Source organism: Cryptomeria japonica, chromosome 5 (genome assembly GCF_030272615.1).
Source record: "Cryptomeria japonica chromosome 5, Sugi_1.0, whole genome shotgun sequence".
Lineage (NCBI taxonomy): Eukaryota > Viridiplantae > Streptophyta > Pinopsida > Cupressales > Cupressaceae > Cryptomeria > Cryptomeria japonica.
The window spans coordinates 505160877-505176601 of record NC_081409.1 but is presented as its reverse complement, the minus strand read 5'-3'; positions in this window follow the sequence as shown (position 1 = coordinate 505176601).

Genomic DNA, 15725 nt, shown 5'->3' with positions numbered 1-15725 from the left:
CACGACTGCTGATGACCTCATCTTTGGCAAAATAGGCTCATTAGAGTAATCTTCATTTTGTAAGACAATATGCATAACCGGTGTTGGGGAGTGGAGGGAATTCACATGGCATGGTGTATAGTGGTCGATGTCTTATTTTCACTCTACATGGACTCTGACTTGGATTAAGTAGCCACCAAGATACTATGATTTTTGGTCACATCTGTTCATTAATGAGCCATATTCTTAAGCATTATTTTGCTGGTAGGACCGATAGCTTGCATTGCATGAGATGAAAAGGAAATATTTATAAAATTAATTAGAGTAAGTTAATCACTAGCCACCTCAACCAGCTGAAAGGATGAATGGTCCTATCCACATGAGGCCATTATGGAGATTTTATGACCCATCTCTTTGAGTTTCAAGGATTGTCAGAAAACTCCTTTCTATAAGTAATCATCCTCAACAAGAATGGGATTCATTCTTCATTGTGGTTTCTATTCTCATCTCTGTTCCCTGTTTCTTACTTCCAGATCCCATGGATTCTCCTATTAGGTTCATAGTGAATAAGAGACAAATGTCCTTCTTGGTTCCAATGACTAATAAGCAACTAGGTGAGGTGCTCAATCATTCTCACAATCTCTTCATACATGTTGTCAAGCAAAATTTGTGCTATGAGTTTATCTAGTCTAATAATAGATATATAGTTAACACTGATATTCTTACAATATTTTTAGCTACCATTTTGATGGTCGATGAGCAGAAAGCTATGGTTGGGGAGCTTTGTAGCAAGGTTTTCAATCATTCCTTTTTGGGGGATCTTGATCAAATTTTGCATAATATGGATATGAATCTCATGATTTAGGATTATGAGATATTTGGCATCAAGAAGCGTATTACTCAAAAGAGTTTGGAATTCCTTAGAAGATGGATGGGATTTACCCTTGATGGATTTTTAGAAGATGTTGTGGGTGATGTTTTGAATGAAGAGGAGTAATGGGTCATCCAATATAAGTATGATGAATTATTAGATGGCTTTGGTAGTGAAGAATCAAGTGAGGTTAAACCAAAATAGATTGGTAAGGATTTTCAAAATTGTCATGTTGCTTTGGAGGATGCTCAACTTGTCTTAGATATGGACATTGTTGGTCCTTCATATGCTCCTGTTGTTAGTGATAATGGGAAGGAAACAAGAGGACACTCAATGCTTGAGATGCTCATACCATGTTGTGTATGCTCTTTTATGTCATAAGATGACTAGATTGGTATGCTCTTTTATGTCTAGATTTTGTTAGGGTTGTATGCTCTTTTATGAACTTATTCAATTTCAAGCACAGGGTGTCACCTTTCATGAGAGCATTAACCACCACTTGGGAATCCCCCTCCAAGTGGACTTTCGAAGCCTTTATATTCACTACCAAATCAGTAGCTAACAAAGCCGCTTGCACCTCAAATTTATTATTAGTTCCATCTTGTAATATTTTTGTACCTTTGAAGAGAATATTCCCTTCATCATCATAGGCCACACACCCTGCTCTTGAGATGCCTAGATTCCCCCTTGAAGCCCCATAGAAATTAATCTTCACCCAACCCCTCTCAGGTTTTGACCAACTCACCTCTTTAATTCTAGGAACATTGCACAAAGGATTGACCCTAGGGAACCCATGAATGGGTCTGAACCGAATAAGAGGCCACCTGACTTGAATAAAACTGTTAACCAAACCATATAAATGTTTCAAAAAATTATGATTAACTATTGTTGAAGAGACCACTTCAGAAATAGCCCTCTCCACCCTGCCGTAAACTCTATCCAACAAATTTGCTTTATCGTGAAATACTCACCTATTTCTTTCTTTCCATAATTCCCAGATAACAATGGAAGGTGAGACCGTCCATACACTCAACAAGGATAACTTCCTATGCTCCGAAAACCAACTTTTAAATAGATCAGATATATTATCTGGAAGAGGAGTTTTCCATCCCAGTTTTCCTAATAAGAATTTCCACACACCCCGAAGCCAAATCATATTGTAACAGTAATTGATCCAGCAATTCTTCCTTTTCTTTACACATTACACACTGAAATGGGTCGTTGAATCCCAATCTCAACATTCTATCTTCTGTCAAAATCCTTCATTTCAGAACCAACCAGGCAAAAACCCCAGCCTTAGGAAGACACTTATAACTCCAACATAACTTTGAAGGCCATTCCAGTTGGATCTCTGCATTCTCAATAATGTTGTAGCCAATTTTGACTGAATAATTTCCTGATTTTGAACCACACCATTTGAGAACATCATCTTTCAGACCAAGTACTAGAGAGTACTCATCCAAAATACTATGAAACATCATTTTTTGTTGAGGAGATAATGGTAACACATCAAAATATTTCCATTGCCATGCATCCGCTCAGTTACATCGCTCTATAAACAAATGATCCTTAAATTTTGTACCCCAAATAGCCTCAGATACCTGTTTGATTTGAGCTACTTCCCCCCAATTATCTATTGTTTTAGTTATGTATACATTGATTTAAATATTTAAATTTATATAATAATATTATATATTTAACTTAACTTATTAATTTAAATATTATCTAAATTGTATATAATATTAACATTATACAAATTTTTTTAATTAGTATAATTTATAAAAATTAATTTATAAATTAATATTAATATTTTTAGAATTAATAATAATGAACTAATGATAGAAAATAATATCAATATAATTTTTGTATATTCATTTTTTTCACCATAAATTGACTTTATCTATTGCATGTAATCCTTTATTTTGTTAATAATTGTTTATTTTTAAATCATCTTTTTGAGAAATTACTAGAGAAATAGAGAACATTTTAATAAAATTCTAGACTAATATTTCTACTCTCTTTTACACTGTAAACAATTTTTTTTTATGTGAATCAATTTCAAATTTGTATACTGCAAAGCAAGGAAAATAATTTAAAGAATAATTTTGAATTTGAATCATTTATGAAGAGTTAATTTTATGGTCTAACCTTATGTTTCCAAGTGTAATTTATATGATTGTGTAGAAGAATAAAATTAATATATTAATGATTATGTCATAATTCCAATCCATGTCCACTAGATTTTTTACTGCCATACATGATCTTAAATAATAAAATATCATAGTTAAGATATTACTCAAGATTTTTACATTGATTGTATACTTCGTAATACCTTTGTATCTTTTATGGATCTATGTGCACATGTAAAAATTATTGAATCTAAGTTACTAGATAGAAGCTATAACTCACTTGTTCTTGATTTTTCTTCAAGAAATAAGGGATTCCCAACTATGTGGTTCAATAGATGAATTTATAAATAAAATATCTACTCAAACTATCAAACAAAAAATTATAGTAAAATACCAAAGAGGATGGCAATAATATTACACTTTCAATTTCTAAAGTAGGATAATGATTTTGGTTCCTAAAGTAGAATAATGATTGAGCTATAGGCCTTCTTCAAACAAGTTGAAATCAAGAACATCCATAAATTTAAAATTTGCCAAAACTATAGGTTATACATAAAGGTAAAGTGAAACTAATTGTTCATTATGTATAAGAAGCAAATTAACACTAAAACAAAAAATAGGTTATTGAGTGAGACACTTGAAATAGTTTATTTTGGGTTGCATTTGAATAATAAATCAATAACTTTGTAATGTAATTGACTAAGAGACACAACTATATGGTGACAATAATAACCCAAACAAAACATTTTGGGACCTGTGTTTGGTGACACCTATTCATGTACTTAGATAGAAACACAATTCCTAAGAATAAAAAGGTATGAAGTTATAAGAGTTGAACCATTTAAATATTGACAAGGTTGAATAAAATTTACCACCTTATATTTTTAGTCATAAAAGTTTAAAGTCAAAATTATGTCAATAATTTGATTAAGTTTGCTGAATTATGACATTGAGAGCGAGGTAATCATTAAGGACTACATTATAAATTTTTCTTAAAATGTAAAAAAATTTAAAGATGTTAAGCTATGTTTACATAGAAGTCTGAGAAGCTCTACCAATTTCTACTCCATTGTAATTATATAGAAGAGAAAATGGTCAATCCTATCAATGAATTTATTGTTGACCTTTTTTTGTCAACTTAGCTGAAGACAATCGATATGAGAAATCTATTGTTTCGCTTAACCTGCATAACTTGCGTGTTATGCACATTCCTTGTTGATGACATGTAGAGGGGTTTTTTTCTTCTTTTATGAGCTCTAAGTCTAGTTTTGCATTGACTGGGTTAGCCAGTCAACTCACTTAAGTTTTCACCAGCTGGAGGGTTCATATCCGCTGGTGGGTTGGTCTCCATGTTCATTCTCACCGACTGGTAGTGAGGCTCCCTTGTTATCCCATGGCAGGAAAAGCACAAAGGAAACAGTCTTTTGGAATAGGATCAATAGGTTGTTTGTTATCCCATAGCAAGTTAGTAACAAAACAGATGACCGTGCGGGATAAGAATGATTGGTTGTTTGCTCTTCCCCCGCATGATGAAGTGAGAATTCCCAGAGGCCATGCAGGGTAAGCAAACAAAGCTAAGCATGGGCTTCCTCATTATCCTGCACCAAGGAGAAGGCACAAAGAAACATCATGCATGATAACAAAGGTAAACAAGAGTTTCCCCCCTTATACCACAAAGCCAAAATGTAAAATAGAACAATCATGCAGGGCAAGTTATTAACAAGTAGATGGTTTCTTCTTATCCTGTGATGAGAAAAAGCATAGACAAAGGGTCTTGTGGGATAAGAAATAAGTAAGCAGATGTTCATCCCCTTATTCTGTGAGGCAAAAATGATATTAGAAGGGTTCATGCGGGATAAGAGAATAACAACACCATTGTGGTCCTTCGTTATCCTGCACCAAATGAAAGCATATGAAGATGATTGTGTAGGGTAAGATTGCACAAAAAATTGACCTTTGTGCTATCCCGCGTGGTGAATGTGACCATTTCCATGGTCACCCAGTGCATCTAATGTTGACCTAGCCCACCATGTCAGACATTGATGACCGTTAGATCTTCATAAGGGCCCAATCAAACAACCATGTTTTAAAGCTCGTTTGAGCTTCTTAGGGAGCTACGTGGAGAGATGTCAGGCATCCATCTTCATATGAATCTTTTAGATCAATGGTCAATTTTCAAAATTGTAGGGGTCATTAGGCATTTATACCTCTATGTAGGGTGGTTGTCGACCCAATGGTCGAGACAATCTTTTTGCTCAGTCAACATCCCAGATGCAATTAGATTTTCATCCCAGCTGTCGAATTCTTTCGCCATAACTCCAGACATGACTCTGCAGGTATATTTTGTTAGGGTTTCAAGCAGATCTGAAGCAAAAATGAACTAACAATTATATGCAGATTTAAATACAAAAGATAAAGAAATAAAATAGGACACAGATAACACAAAGATTTAACGTGGTTCACCCAAAATGGGTTACATCCACCATACATAGCCGTCCAATCTTTCTTATTATCCAACAAAAATAGTACATCAACATTACAATGCCTTAAGCATCCCAACCACATATAACATGCATTTTTAGGGCAACAAACAAAGTTGGCCTTTTTAGGGTTTTATTACAATGTCGGTTTTCATGAACAAAAATGGCAAAATTTTTTTTCTCGGGGGCTACCGTCCCCGAACCCCCGTAGTAGGCTTCACCCGCTTTGGGGGTTGCTGCCCCCAAACCCCCGCCTAGCCTCGGACCCCAGCAAGGATATGTGTTGAGTGTACAATACTTTGCTGATCAGTCACCACATTTCAACAATCTCCCACTTGGAGACAGATCAGGCTCCACACCGAACAATCTCCCACTTGGAGACTAAAACTACACGACACCACTGTACATGCAACATCCGCTAGAAAAAAACACTAGGACTTGACTGGTATACATTCCAAAATTATCAATCAAGAAGACCAACAGAAACTGATGAAGAAATCAGCTTCTCTTGTGGAACTGCCTTTGTGAACATATCGACAGGATTCTCACTTGTAAGAATCTTCTCAAGCCGTAACTGACCCTCCTCCAAAATAGTCCGGATGAAGTGGTACCCGAGCTAAATGTGCTTTGTCCTTGAATGAAAAGAAGAGTTCTTCGCAAGATGAATGACACTCTGGCTATTAGTATACAATGGGTGATCTTCCTATGTTTGACCCAATTCCTCTAGAAAACATTGTAACCAAATCATCTCCTTGCTGGCTTCTGTAGTAGCAACATACTCAGCTTCAGTGGTTGAAAGTGCAACAACCTTTTGCAGCCTAGAAATCCAACTGACTGTAGTTCCCCCTATAGTAAAAACATACCCTGTAGCACTTCTCCGTGAATCAATATCACCCACTAGATCAGAGTCAACAAATCCACTCAGAGTAGCATTAGATCCTTTGAAACATAATGCCTTCATAGTAGTTCCTTTCAAATACTGAAGAATCCATTTCACAACATTCCAATGTTCCATACCCGGATTACTCATAAACCTGCTCACAACTCCCACCGCATGTGCAATATCTGGCCTTGTACATACCATTGCATACATCAGACTGCCAACAACTGATGAATATAGGATGTTAGATATTTTATTAACCTCTTCCTATTCCTTTGGGCACATCTCCATAGTCAATTTGAAATGACTAGCCAAAGGTGTACTAACTGCTTTTGCATCCTACATGTTAAATCTTTTCAACACCTTTATATACTCACTTTAGGACAGATTCAAGGTTCTATTTTTCTCATCCCATGTAATCCTCATACCGAGAATTTTCTTAGCTGCACCCAAATTCTTCATAGAAAATGACTTGGCTAATTTCTGTTTAAGATCATTTATATGTTGCATGTTAGACCCAACAACAAGCATGTCATCAACATAAAGCAACAGGATAATATAACTGCCATTATCAAATCTCTTAAAATATACACAATGATCAGAATGCCATCTATGATAACCGTGTTCAGCAATGAAACTATCAAATTTTAAATACCATTGTGCTTTAGGCCATACAGACTTTTCTTCAACCTGCACACCAAGTTCTCCTTACCTTTGACCTCATATCCTTGTGGTTGCAACATGTAAATTTCCTCCTCCAAATCTCCATGAAGAAAAGCTATTTTCACATCTAATTGTTCAAGATGTAAATCATCTGCAACCACAAGAACAAGTATAGTTCTAATTGAAGTTATTTTTACAACTGGAGAAAATATTTCATCATAATCTATACCCTTTTTTTTTGCAAAACCTTTTACCACAAGTCTGGCCTTATATATTTTCTGACCTCCTTCCTCCTCCTTCAGCTGATAAACCCATTTGTTAGGCAAGGCTCTTTTTTCTGCAGGTAAAGGGACTAAGTCCCAACTCTTATTATTCATCAAGGAGTCCATCTCCTCTTTCATACCTAGCTCCCACTGTTGTTTGACATCCACCTGCATTGCTTCTTCATATTCTTTTGGTTCACTAGAATCAGTTAATAATATAGAATACAAAGAAGGAGAAAATCTTTCAGGGGGTTTACTTGACCTCGTAGAATGTCTAACACTTGCAGGAGTTTGTGGGACATTCTGTTGTTGCTGAGCATCAGGTACCTGTGGCATTTCATTTTCATCTCATCCAACACCACATATTCTTGCTTGTCCTGTTCATGCTTCTTTTCCTGCATCTGTTCTTTATACATAACCTTCTCATTGAATATAACATCTCCACTTCTAGTTATTTTCTTATTTTCAAAATCCCATTATAAATGGGAATTTGGAATTCATCAAAGCAAATAGAAATTAGACTAGCTCAATCACAAAAACTAGATTGCAATGATAAGAAATCCTAAAAACTTTCAATAGAGATATTGAAAATAAGACATTCAAACCAAATGTAAACCATTACAAACGCGAATATCTCCTCCATAATTCTCCATTGTCCTTCTTTCTCCTTCAAATTAGTGTGTTTGTGGATCTCACCTACAAGTGCACAAGCATAGTATGAAAGAAAGATTGACAAGATGAGATGACAACGTAAGGATACTAGAAGCGTGATTGGTTCAGATCCTTGATTGAAGAAATTCATCCAATTTATAGACAAATTGAAGAGAGGACAAGATTAGCATGAAGATATTTGAAAGGAAATTCAAAACAAGAATAGCAAAATTATGACAAGTGTATGACAAATTGCTATGCAAGGTGTTATGACAAATTATGACAATTTATGACAAATTATGACAAATTGCTATGCAAGATTTTATGACAAAAATTTGAAAATAGAAATAGAAATTAGGAGAAATTAGAAAATTAGGTGAATTAATTAATAATTTTTCATTCATTAATTAATTCACAAAAAGAGGGGGAATTAATTAGCCAATTAAATAAATATTTAATTGTGACAAGAAGACTTAGGATAAATAAATAAATTATTTAACCTAGAGGGAAAATGACAAACAAGATTAAATGAATAAACCATAAAACCCTAGAAGATGAATTAGAAATGCAAGGAGGACAATTAGGTCTTGACAAAAGATAATTGATGTAGGTTTGATCATGATTCTGATTGACAAAGGACCAATGTTGATAAATGATTGAGATTGGGTGACAAAAATCAATGACAAATTGACCAAGATTGACAAGGAGATCAAATTGATAGGCACCAATTGACGAGGAACAATGACTAATTGATCCAAATTGACATGATTGAAAAGGACAAAGATCGATGATGAATCGATGACAAATCGATCACAAAATGACGAGATTGACAAGGACAAGGATCGATGACAAATTGATCACAAAATGACAAGATTGACAAGGACAAGGATCGATGACAAATCGATCGCAAAATGAAAAGATTGACAAGGACAAGGATTGATGACAAATCGATCACAAAATGACAAGATTGACAAGAGGACAAAACCCTAATCCTATCATCGATTAGGATTGACGATGTCCAAAATGATGATAAATGAGCATGCACCATGATGCGACAGGATAAGATCGACCAAAATCATGACTGAAGATTGCTATCGACAAGACCTAATTCGAAAGCGAGAAAAATGAGGAATGCAGAAGGACTCGATGCTCACAAATGATGAAGACCAAGTGCGCAACATAGAAGAAATGTTAATGCGATGCAAGAACCCTAAAATAAGGCAATGCGCAAATGTTAAAGTATGACTCCACAAGTGTTGACCATTTTTAGATGTCTACATTTTGCCCCTCTTTGAGACAATGCGATTCTAAGCGTTGTTTCAAAGAACAATAATGAAAATGACCCAGACAATAACAATAACATATGCATGCCCCCTTGAGGAATTGGCCGGAAAATCCAGAAAAGAGGCCAAGTGATTGATAAGAATGACAAAAGATGATAGGTTCGAACGGACTGCCAAGACTGACGAAAGAAATGTTAGTAAGCAGAAATTAGACAGAGGATAGTTAGAGATGAAGGAAAACTTGCTTTCACAAATGCACATAAGTAGGTGAGAACCTTTATTTATTGTAGCAAAGCGGATGCCAAGCATCATGGTATTGAAGGCCAGAGCTGGAATGCAACCCCTTTTGCAAAAGATAGACACATCGCACACAAGGAATGAGTGAAGCATCCTAGGGTGCATACATCAAGGGTCAAGGTCTGTGCGGTGTTCACAAAGCGAATGTACTTATCACATACACCCAATGATATAGTTGCCCCAGTTTGTGACAAACATTCCACAAACAACAAACACAACAAAAAAGGAAAGGGACCATGAACCATCCCGGTCACTCTAAATCACTCAGTGACATCATCGAGAAACATAGGAACATGATCAAAGCCAAAGATAAATTAGTAAAAAGATAAGACACACAAATTCAACCAAGTCAAACAAACAGTCTGATCATCATTGTCAAAAGTGGAAAACAAGAATGATCATGATGTCTAGTTTCAGGGAATGCGGTACCCCGTCTAAGATAGGACACAGTCTAGTTTCGAGTATACCACACCCTGTATAAGACCCATGATAATATTGACAAGGACCAATGGTAATGTTGATGCTATTTTGATTGATGTGACAACTGTGATCAGGTTGAATGCTTGCTTGGTCGAACAGTTCATCTGTTAATGCGTGATTTCATTAAAGCACAATGTTTGATTGATTGTCGTTGGATGTATGCTCAACGATCTGTCTATGCACAAAGGGGACCATTTATTGACAAAATGCAAAATGCCAAAGAAATTGTTTTTGGATTTTGATGTTTTCACTTTGTAGGAATTTCAAGTTTTTTATTTTTTTTGTTTGTTTTTTAGGACTTTATTTGACTTTTTAGGGATTTTTTCAGGACATTATTTGATTTTTAGGGATTTTTTCAGAACATTATATGATTTTTTTGGATTTTTTCAGGACATTATTTGATTTTTTTGGATTTTTTCAGGACATTATTCAATTTTTAAGATTTTTGTCCCTAGTGTCTAGCAAGGCAAGGAATATGACAGGTGAATAAATAGGCTTTCTGAAATGATGGTGGATAGAGGGAAGACAAAGGCCTTTTATTCATGGAGACAATATGGATGCAATTTTCAAGGGCTATTGCATGATGGGACAAGAGACTGGATATGACAATGTAAAGTAGGAACATGGCATGAGGGACATGTCAAGAGGTTTCTGAAACCATGTTTAAATTTTGCGTCCTTATGTCAGATCAAGATCAAGGAATGAAAAAGAGTGTATGGATAGTGATAAGATATGGATAGGATAAGAAAGACCAAGAATGGATAAGGGACATGGATTGAAGGTTGAGATTGGCTAAGGGATAGTGGCAGAAAGTTGCAATAAGCTAGGGAATATGGATGAAAGGTTGTAATAAGAAAATGGATGAAAGGTTGTAATAAGCAAATGGATAAAGACCAAAAGCTATGATGGACTAAAAGCTCCAAACAAGATGCATGATGCTCATGAATATCCTTAGCCTTGTCAAGATCAAATGTGGAAAAGGGGATATGTGCATGAGGGACAAGACAATATGAAGGGTAATAGGACATGATAGGATAATGAAGTGTAATAGGATATGACAGGATAATGATAGGGGTTCGATAGGATAATGGAACAATGAAGGACAAAAGGATATGATAGGATAAAACCTGTCCCCAAGTACAGTATGCAAGAAGTTCATAGATTATGCATGATGCCTGTTTGCCAGGTTTTCATCACGGTACTTTCCCAAGGTGCCTGTTTGCCAAGTTTTCACCAGTGGATGAATTATTTTTGCTTTACTTTTTTTTCTTTTTTTTTCACTTTTTTTTTTGTATTTTGACTTTTTCAATAGAAGATGGACACATGATAGGGGATGGAAGAAGGACTCAAACATCTTTTTGTTTGGATAGTAGCCTTGAAAAAAAAAAAAGGACCATGACCTTTAAAAGTATGCTCAAAGACGTTGGTAGGATAAGGACATGGAAAATAAGATGAAACTAAGGCAAGGATTTATGCAAAGGATTGGACCAGAGGGATGGAAAGATGGAAAATATGCATTGGATAATAGGTAGGGTATTGGAATAATTGGGCTTTAGTGGACGGAAATGTTGGCAAGATCATCATTGGAACACACCTTGAGGGGTGATGGACTAATGGAGGAAAGATGTATTTTGGATATTGAGATTTTGATAGAGGAAAGGCTATGGATTTTGGGACATAAGGGCCCAAAACGGATGAAGAAGGTGATGGAGGAACAAATTTGAGAGGGTTGGATGGAGGAATAGCAACTTTGGATGCCAAGTTGGGTTTCTTTAGGCTTTTGTGCTTCAAGGAGCCGCTTAGGGATCCACATGGTTTTTGATTTTTCATGCTTTTGTGGTTCCTTGTAGTGCATTGCTTGCACAAGGGATTTAGGAACCCAAATATATTTTGACTTTGCTTTATTTTGCTCAGTGGGCCTTTGTGGCCTTTTGAATATTTCTTTTTCTTTATAGATCATATTGTTCTTTGTTTTGACATGTCGATTGTATTGGACATGTTGATCCTTGAATACATGTGGATTTTTAGACTTATGACTTTTATGCTTGGCATCCAAATTGCTTAGAGGGGGAAAGGAATGCATGGATGGATATGAATGAAATTGAGTTCTTTTGGATGACTGGAAGGTTCTCAAAGATGTGTGCCTTTGCTGACCTTGCATAGAGGATGAAGGGATATAAGGACCTAAGATGGATGGAAGGGATGATGGGGAAGGGATATGTTTGGATTGTGATGGAGGGATACCAATGTCTTGAGAGTGAGTTGTGTATACATGACCCTTAAGATCTTCTTTCACATGAAGGGATTCTTGTTTATGGAGATCTACTCCTTTGCCTTTATGAATATCTTGACTTGTAGGATACTCTTTTCTTTGGGAAGAAGACGTGAGTCCATTATGAGGTGGATATGATATGAGAGAAATAATGAGATCTTGAAGTGGATCAGATTGCACCAAAGTGGAAGAACCCATTATGCATGTCGAGGGTTCATGAACATCTTTCACTGACACGTTATAATCATGAGGGGGACTAGGATTGTGTAGTGGACATGGTTCAATGACAGGCTCTTCAAGAGATGGAATGGGAGAAATAATGGGATCATCCAAAGAAATGCGATCTTGGAGTGTATATGGAGCATTAAGACAAGGAGATGGAGGAACAAAAGGATCTTGTGGAGGATTTAAAGGAATAATTTGATCTTGACAAGGAGGAAGATCATTGGAATCCTCTTTAAAGGTGCTTTTCTCTTGACTTTTAATGGGATCATTGAAAAGGATGGAAGGGATATCTTGATCTTGATCAGGGAATGGAGTGTCAATAGGACTTTGGATAGGATGGACAAGAATAGGGGAATCATCATGAGTGTTTGGGAAGATGGGGTCCTGGTCACCAATTGGATGGGATGATAAGGTTTCAGGATCTTGATCTTGATCTGTTTCAAGACACATTTCTTCATGCTCTAAATTATCCTCTTGACATGAGGTTGGACTTTGGATATGCATGGGGGATTCTGACAAGGGATCAATGTTTCGGCATGAAGGAAATGCACTTTGAACATTTGTGATGGATTCTGGCAAGGAATCAATGCTTGAACATGAGGAAGAGGGACTTCAAATGGGGTCCTCTAAAACAGGTAATGGCAATAAAGTGCATGGTGGCATTGGGTCTTGTATTTCTGAAACATGACAAGGATGTGCATCATGAATTGGATTATCTTGGCAATCAATTATGGATAGCCCTTGGATAATTTCATCCTTGGGTGTATTGTTTGATGAGGATAATATGGAAAGTTCTTGTGAAACTTCTAAAGGTGTAGGGATAGATGTCTCTGGAGAGTCAATTTGCTTGCGAGGGGATGAGGCATTGCTAGACATAAGTGTATTATTTTTATCTTCCTCAAAGAACTCACTTGGTAATTTCCTTAAGATCCTTGCAATAAAGACACCTTTCTTTTTAGGTTTTGACATAGTTGTATCTGGAACTTGAACTTGTTTGGCAAAAATTTGGTCTTGGTTTGATGTCATGTTTTGATATTGGACTTGGTTCAATTGTTCTGACATGTTTGAAACTTGGGTTGGTGTGTGCTGCAACCTTTGTTTTTGAATGTTTGGTTGTAGTTGTTGACATTGATATTCCACCATTGATTCAACTATTTGTGGACATTGTATAGTTGGTTGGACATATCATTGAAATTGGACCATTGGTTGTATATGTTGGAACTATTGAACAATTGGTTGTGATGGTTGAAAATGTGATTGATAGTAAACACCTTCTTGTTCTTGTTGTGGAGGCACATAATGTTGAAATTGTTGTTGTCTCTTTTCTTGAAATTATTTCATCATCTCTATTTGTGAGAGGAGAGCTGGTATGTCTGATCGTTTGATAAGAGATCTTACATCAATTGGCTCAATATTTGGATTTCGACCTAGAAATTTTTGAAACATTTTGGACATTTGTGATCTATTCTTCTCAATGTTTTTCACTCTTTGTTCCAATATCTCCTTTTCTTGAGCTAGTTTCTCCTCTAGTTTTTGTATTTGGAGACTTGTTTCATCATAAAAAGTTTGATCAATGTTGCTTTGTTGTTGGGTTGGATAGATTGCCTTGGATTAAAATTTGATTGCATTGTTGGTTGATACGTCAAACTTTGTTGCATCATTGGTGCTTGGAACCTTGTTTCAATAGACATGTCACTATGCAATGTTTTTGGGATTTTTGATTTTAAAAGGATGATGTATGATATGGCACTAAATGCAACCTAAATAGATGAAAATGCAATCTATGGCAAGAATGCAACCTATGTTTTTGTTGTTTTTCAAGATTTGGACAAACTTTTTGAAATGCAAAGCTAAAGACACAACCTTGGGAAATTGAAATGAAGTCAAGACCTTAAAGGACAAAGGACCAAATGATAATAGGACAAATTGACAATGTCTCACCTATATGCTTGGATACTAAGCTAGGTTTGACAAAAATGATATTAATGAAAGGACAAGTTTTAGACAAGGTCAAGACTCCCTAACAACAACTTAGGGTATTATCCAAAGTTTTGATTTTCCAAGTTTGACAAATCAAATTTTTGAGACTAAATGCAGGAAGGCAATGATTATGACAATGACTTAGGACATGAAAATTATCTAAGGATATGATATGACAAGATGAAGCCAAGACAAGATGACAATACAATAACAAGGATATGCGAAGACCAATGACTTGGAATATGCAAAATGCAACCTAGGCAAGACCTAATTTTAGCATGACAAGGATAATGCAAGAATGTCACCTAAATGGAAATCTAGCTTGGATATGACAATGAAATGCAAAATTAGGGAAAATGACCTTGGAACTAAGTGCAAAATGAGGACGCTTGCAATGAGAAGGACTAAAATGAAGGGAGATGACAATCTGTCCTAGGACCTAAGTTGGACTATGCAAAACCTAGCCTAAAGTGACATGAATTTTGAAACAAAGATATTCAATGTTTTGACAAGCCATGTTCAAATGTTGGATGAATACTTGGACAAATTTGGACTTTTGTTTGGATTTTGTTTTGAATTGAAGGTTGTTGATTTTGAAAACCCAAGTTGATTATGAGCACTTTTTGAAAGTTTGTTTTTTTGATTTAACCTTTGACAATCACAGAAGACAAAATGTTTGTTTGACTTTGACTCAAGACAATCAAGCACATTTACAACAAATCCTATGGCTGGCAAGGACAATATCTATTGAATCCTCTAATGAAATACAACACTTAGTTGGATAGCTAGATGCTTGGTAGCACTGGCTCCCCCTTACAGTGCACTCACTTCTCGGGCATACCAAGCTTCGAGTTCAAGGGGCATCACTTCCCAAGAACTTGCTATCTCTAACTGAGGGGTAAATGAGAGGTGTCTTTGGCATGTGCATATCACAATGCTTGAGCCAACAGATAGAAGGATTTTGGCCTCTAAAAATAAGAGATTCTAGTAAGGGCATTCGTTCGGGTGGGTATTGATCCAGTGAATAAATCGTCGCAATACCATTCGAGCACCCGTTGTCTACAACTTTTGTTGCATCCACAGTTATTTAGAGTGGTTTAGAAGAGCTTGGCTTTAGCCCGTCACCACTTTGGGTCATTCCCTCTCACCAATGCCTATGCGAAGTGCCAAGAAAATCGGGAGGTAGGCCCAATTCTAAGGGTTAAAACATGAAATCAAACTAAAAGCAAACAAAGCATGCATGGTGTTCATTAACCTTTAAGAAATTAAATG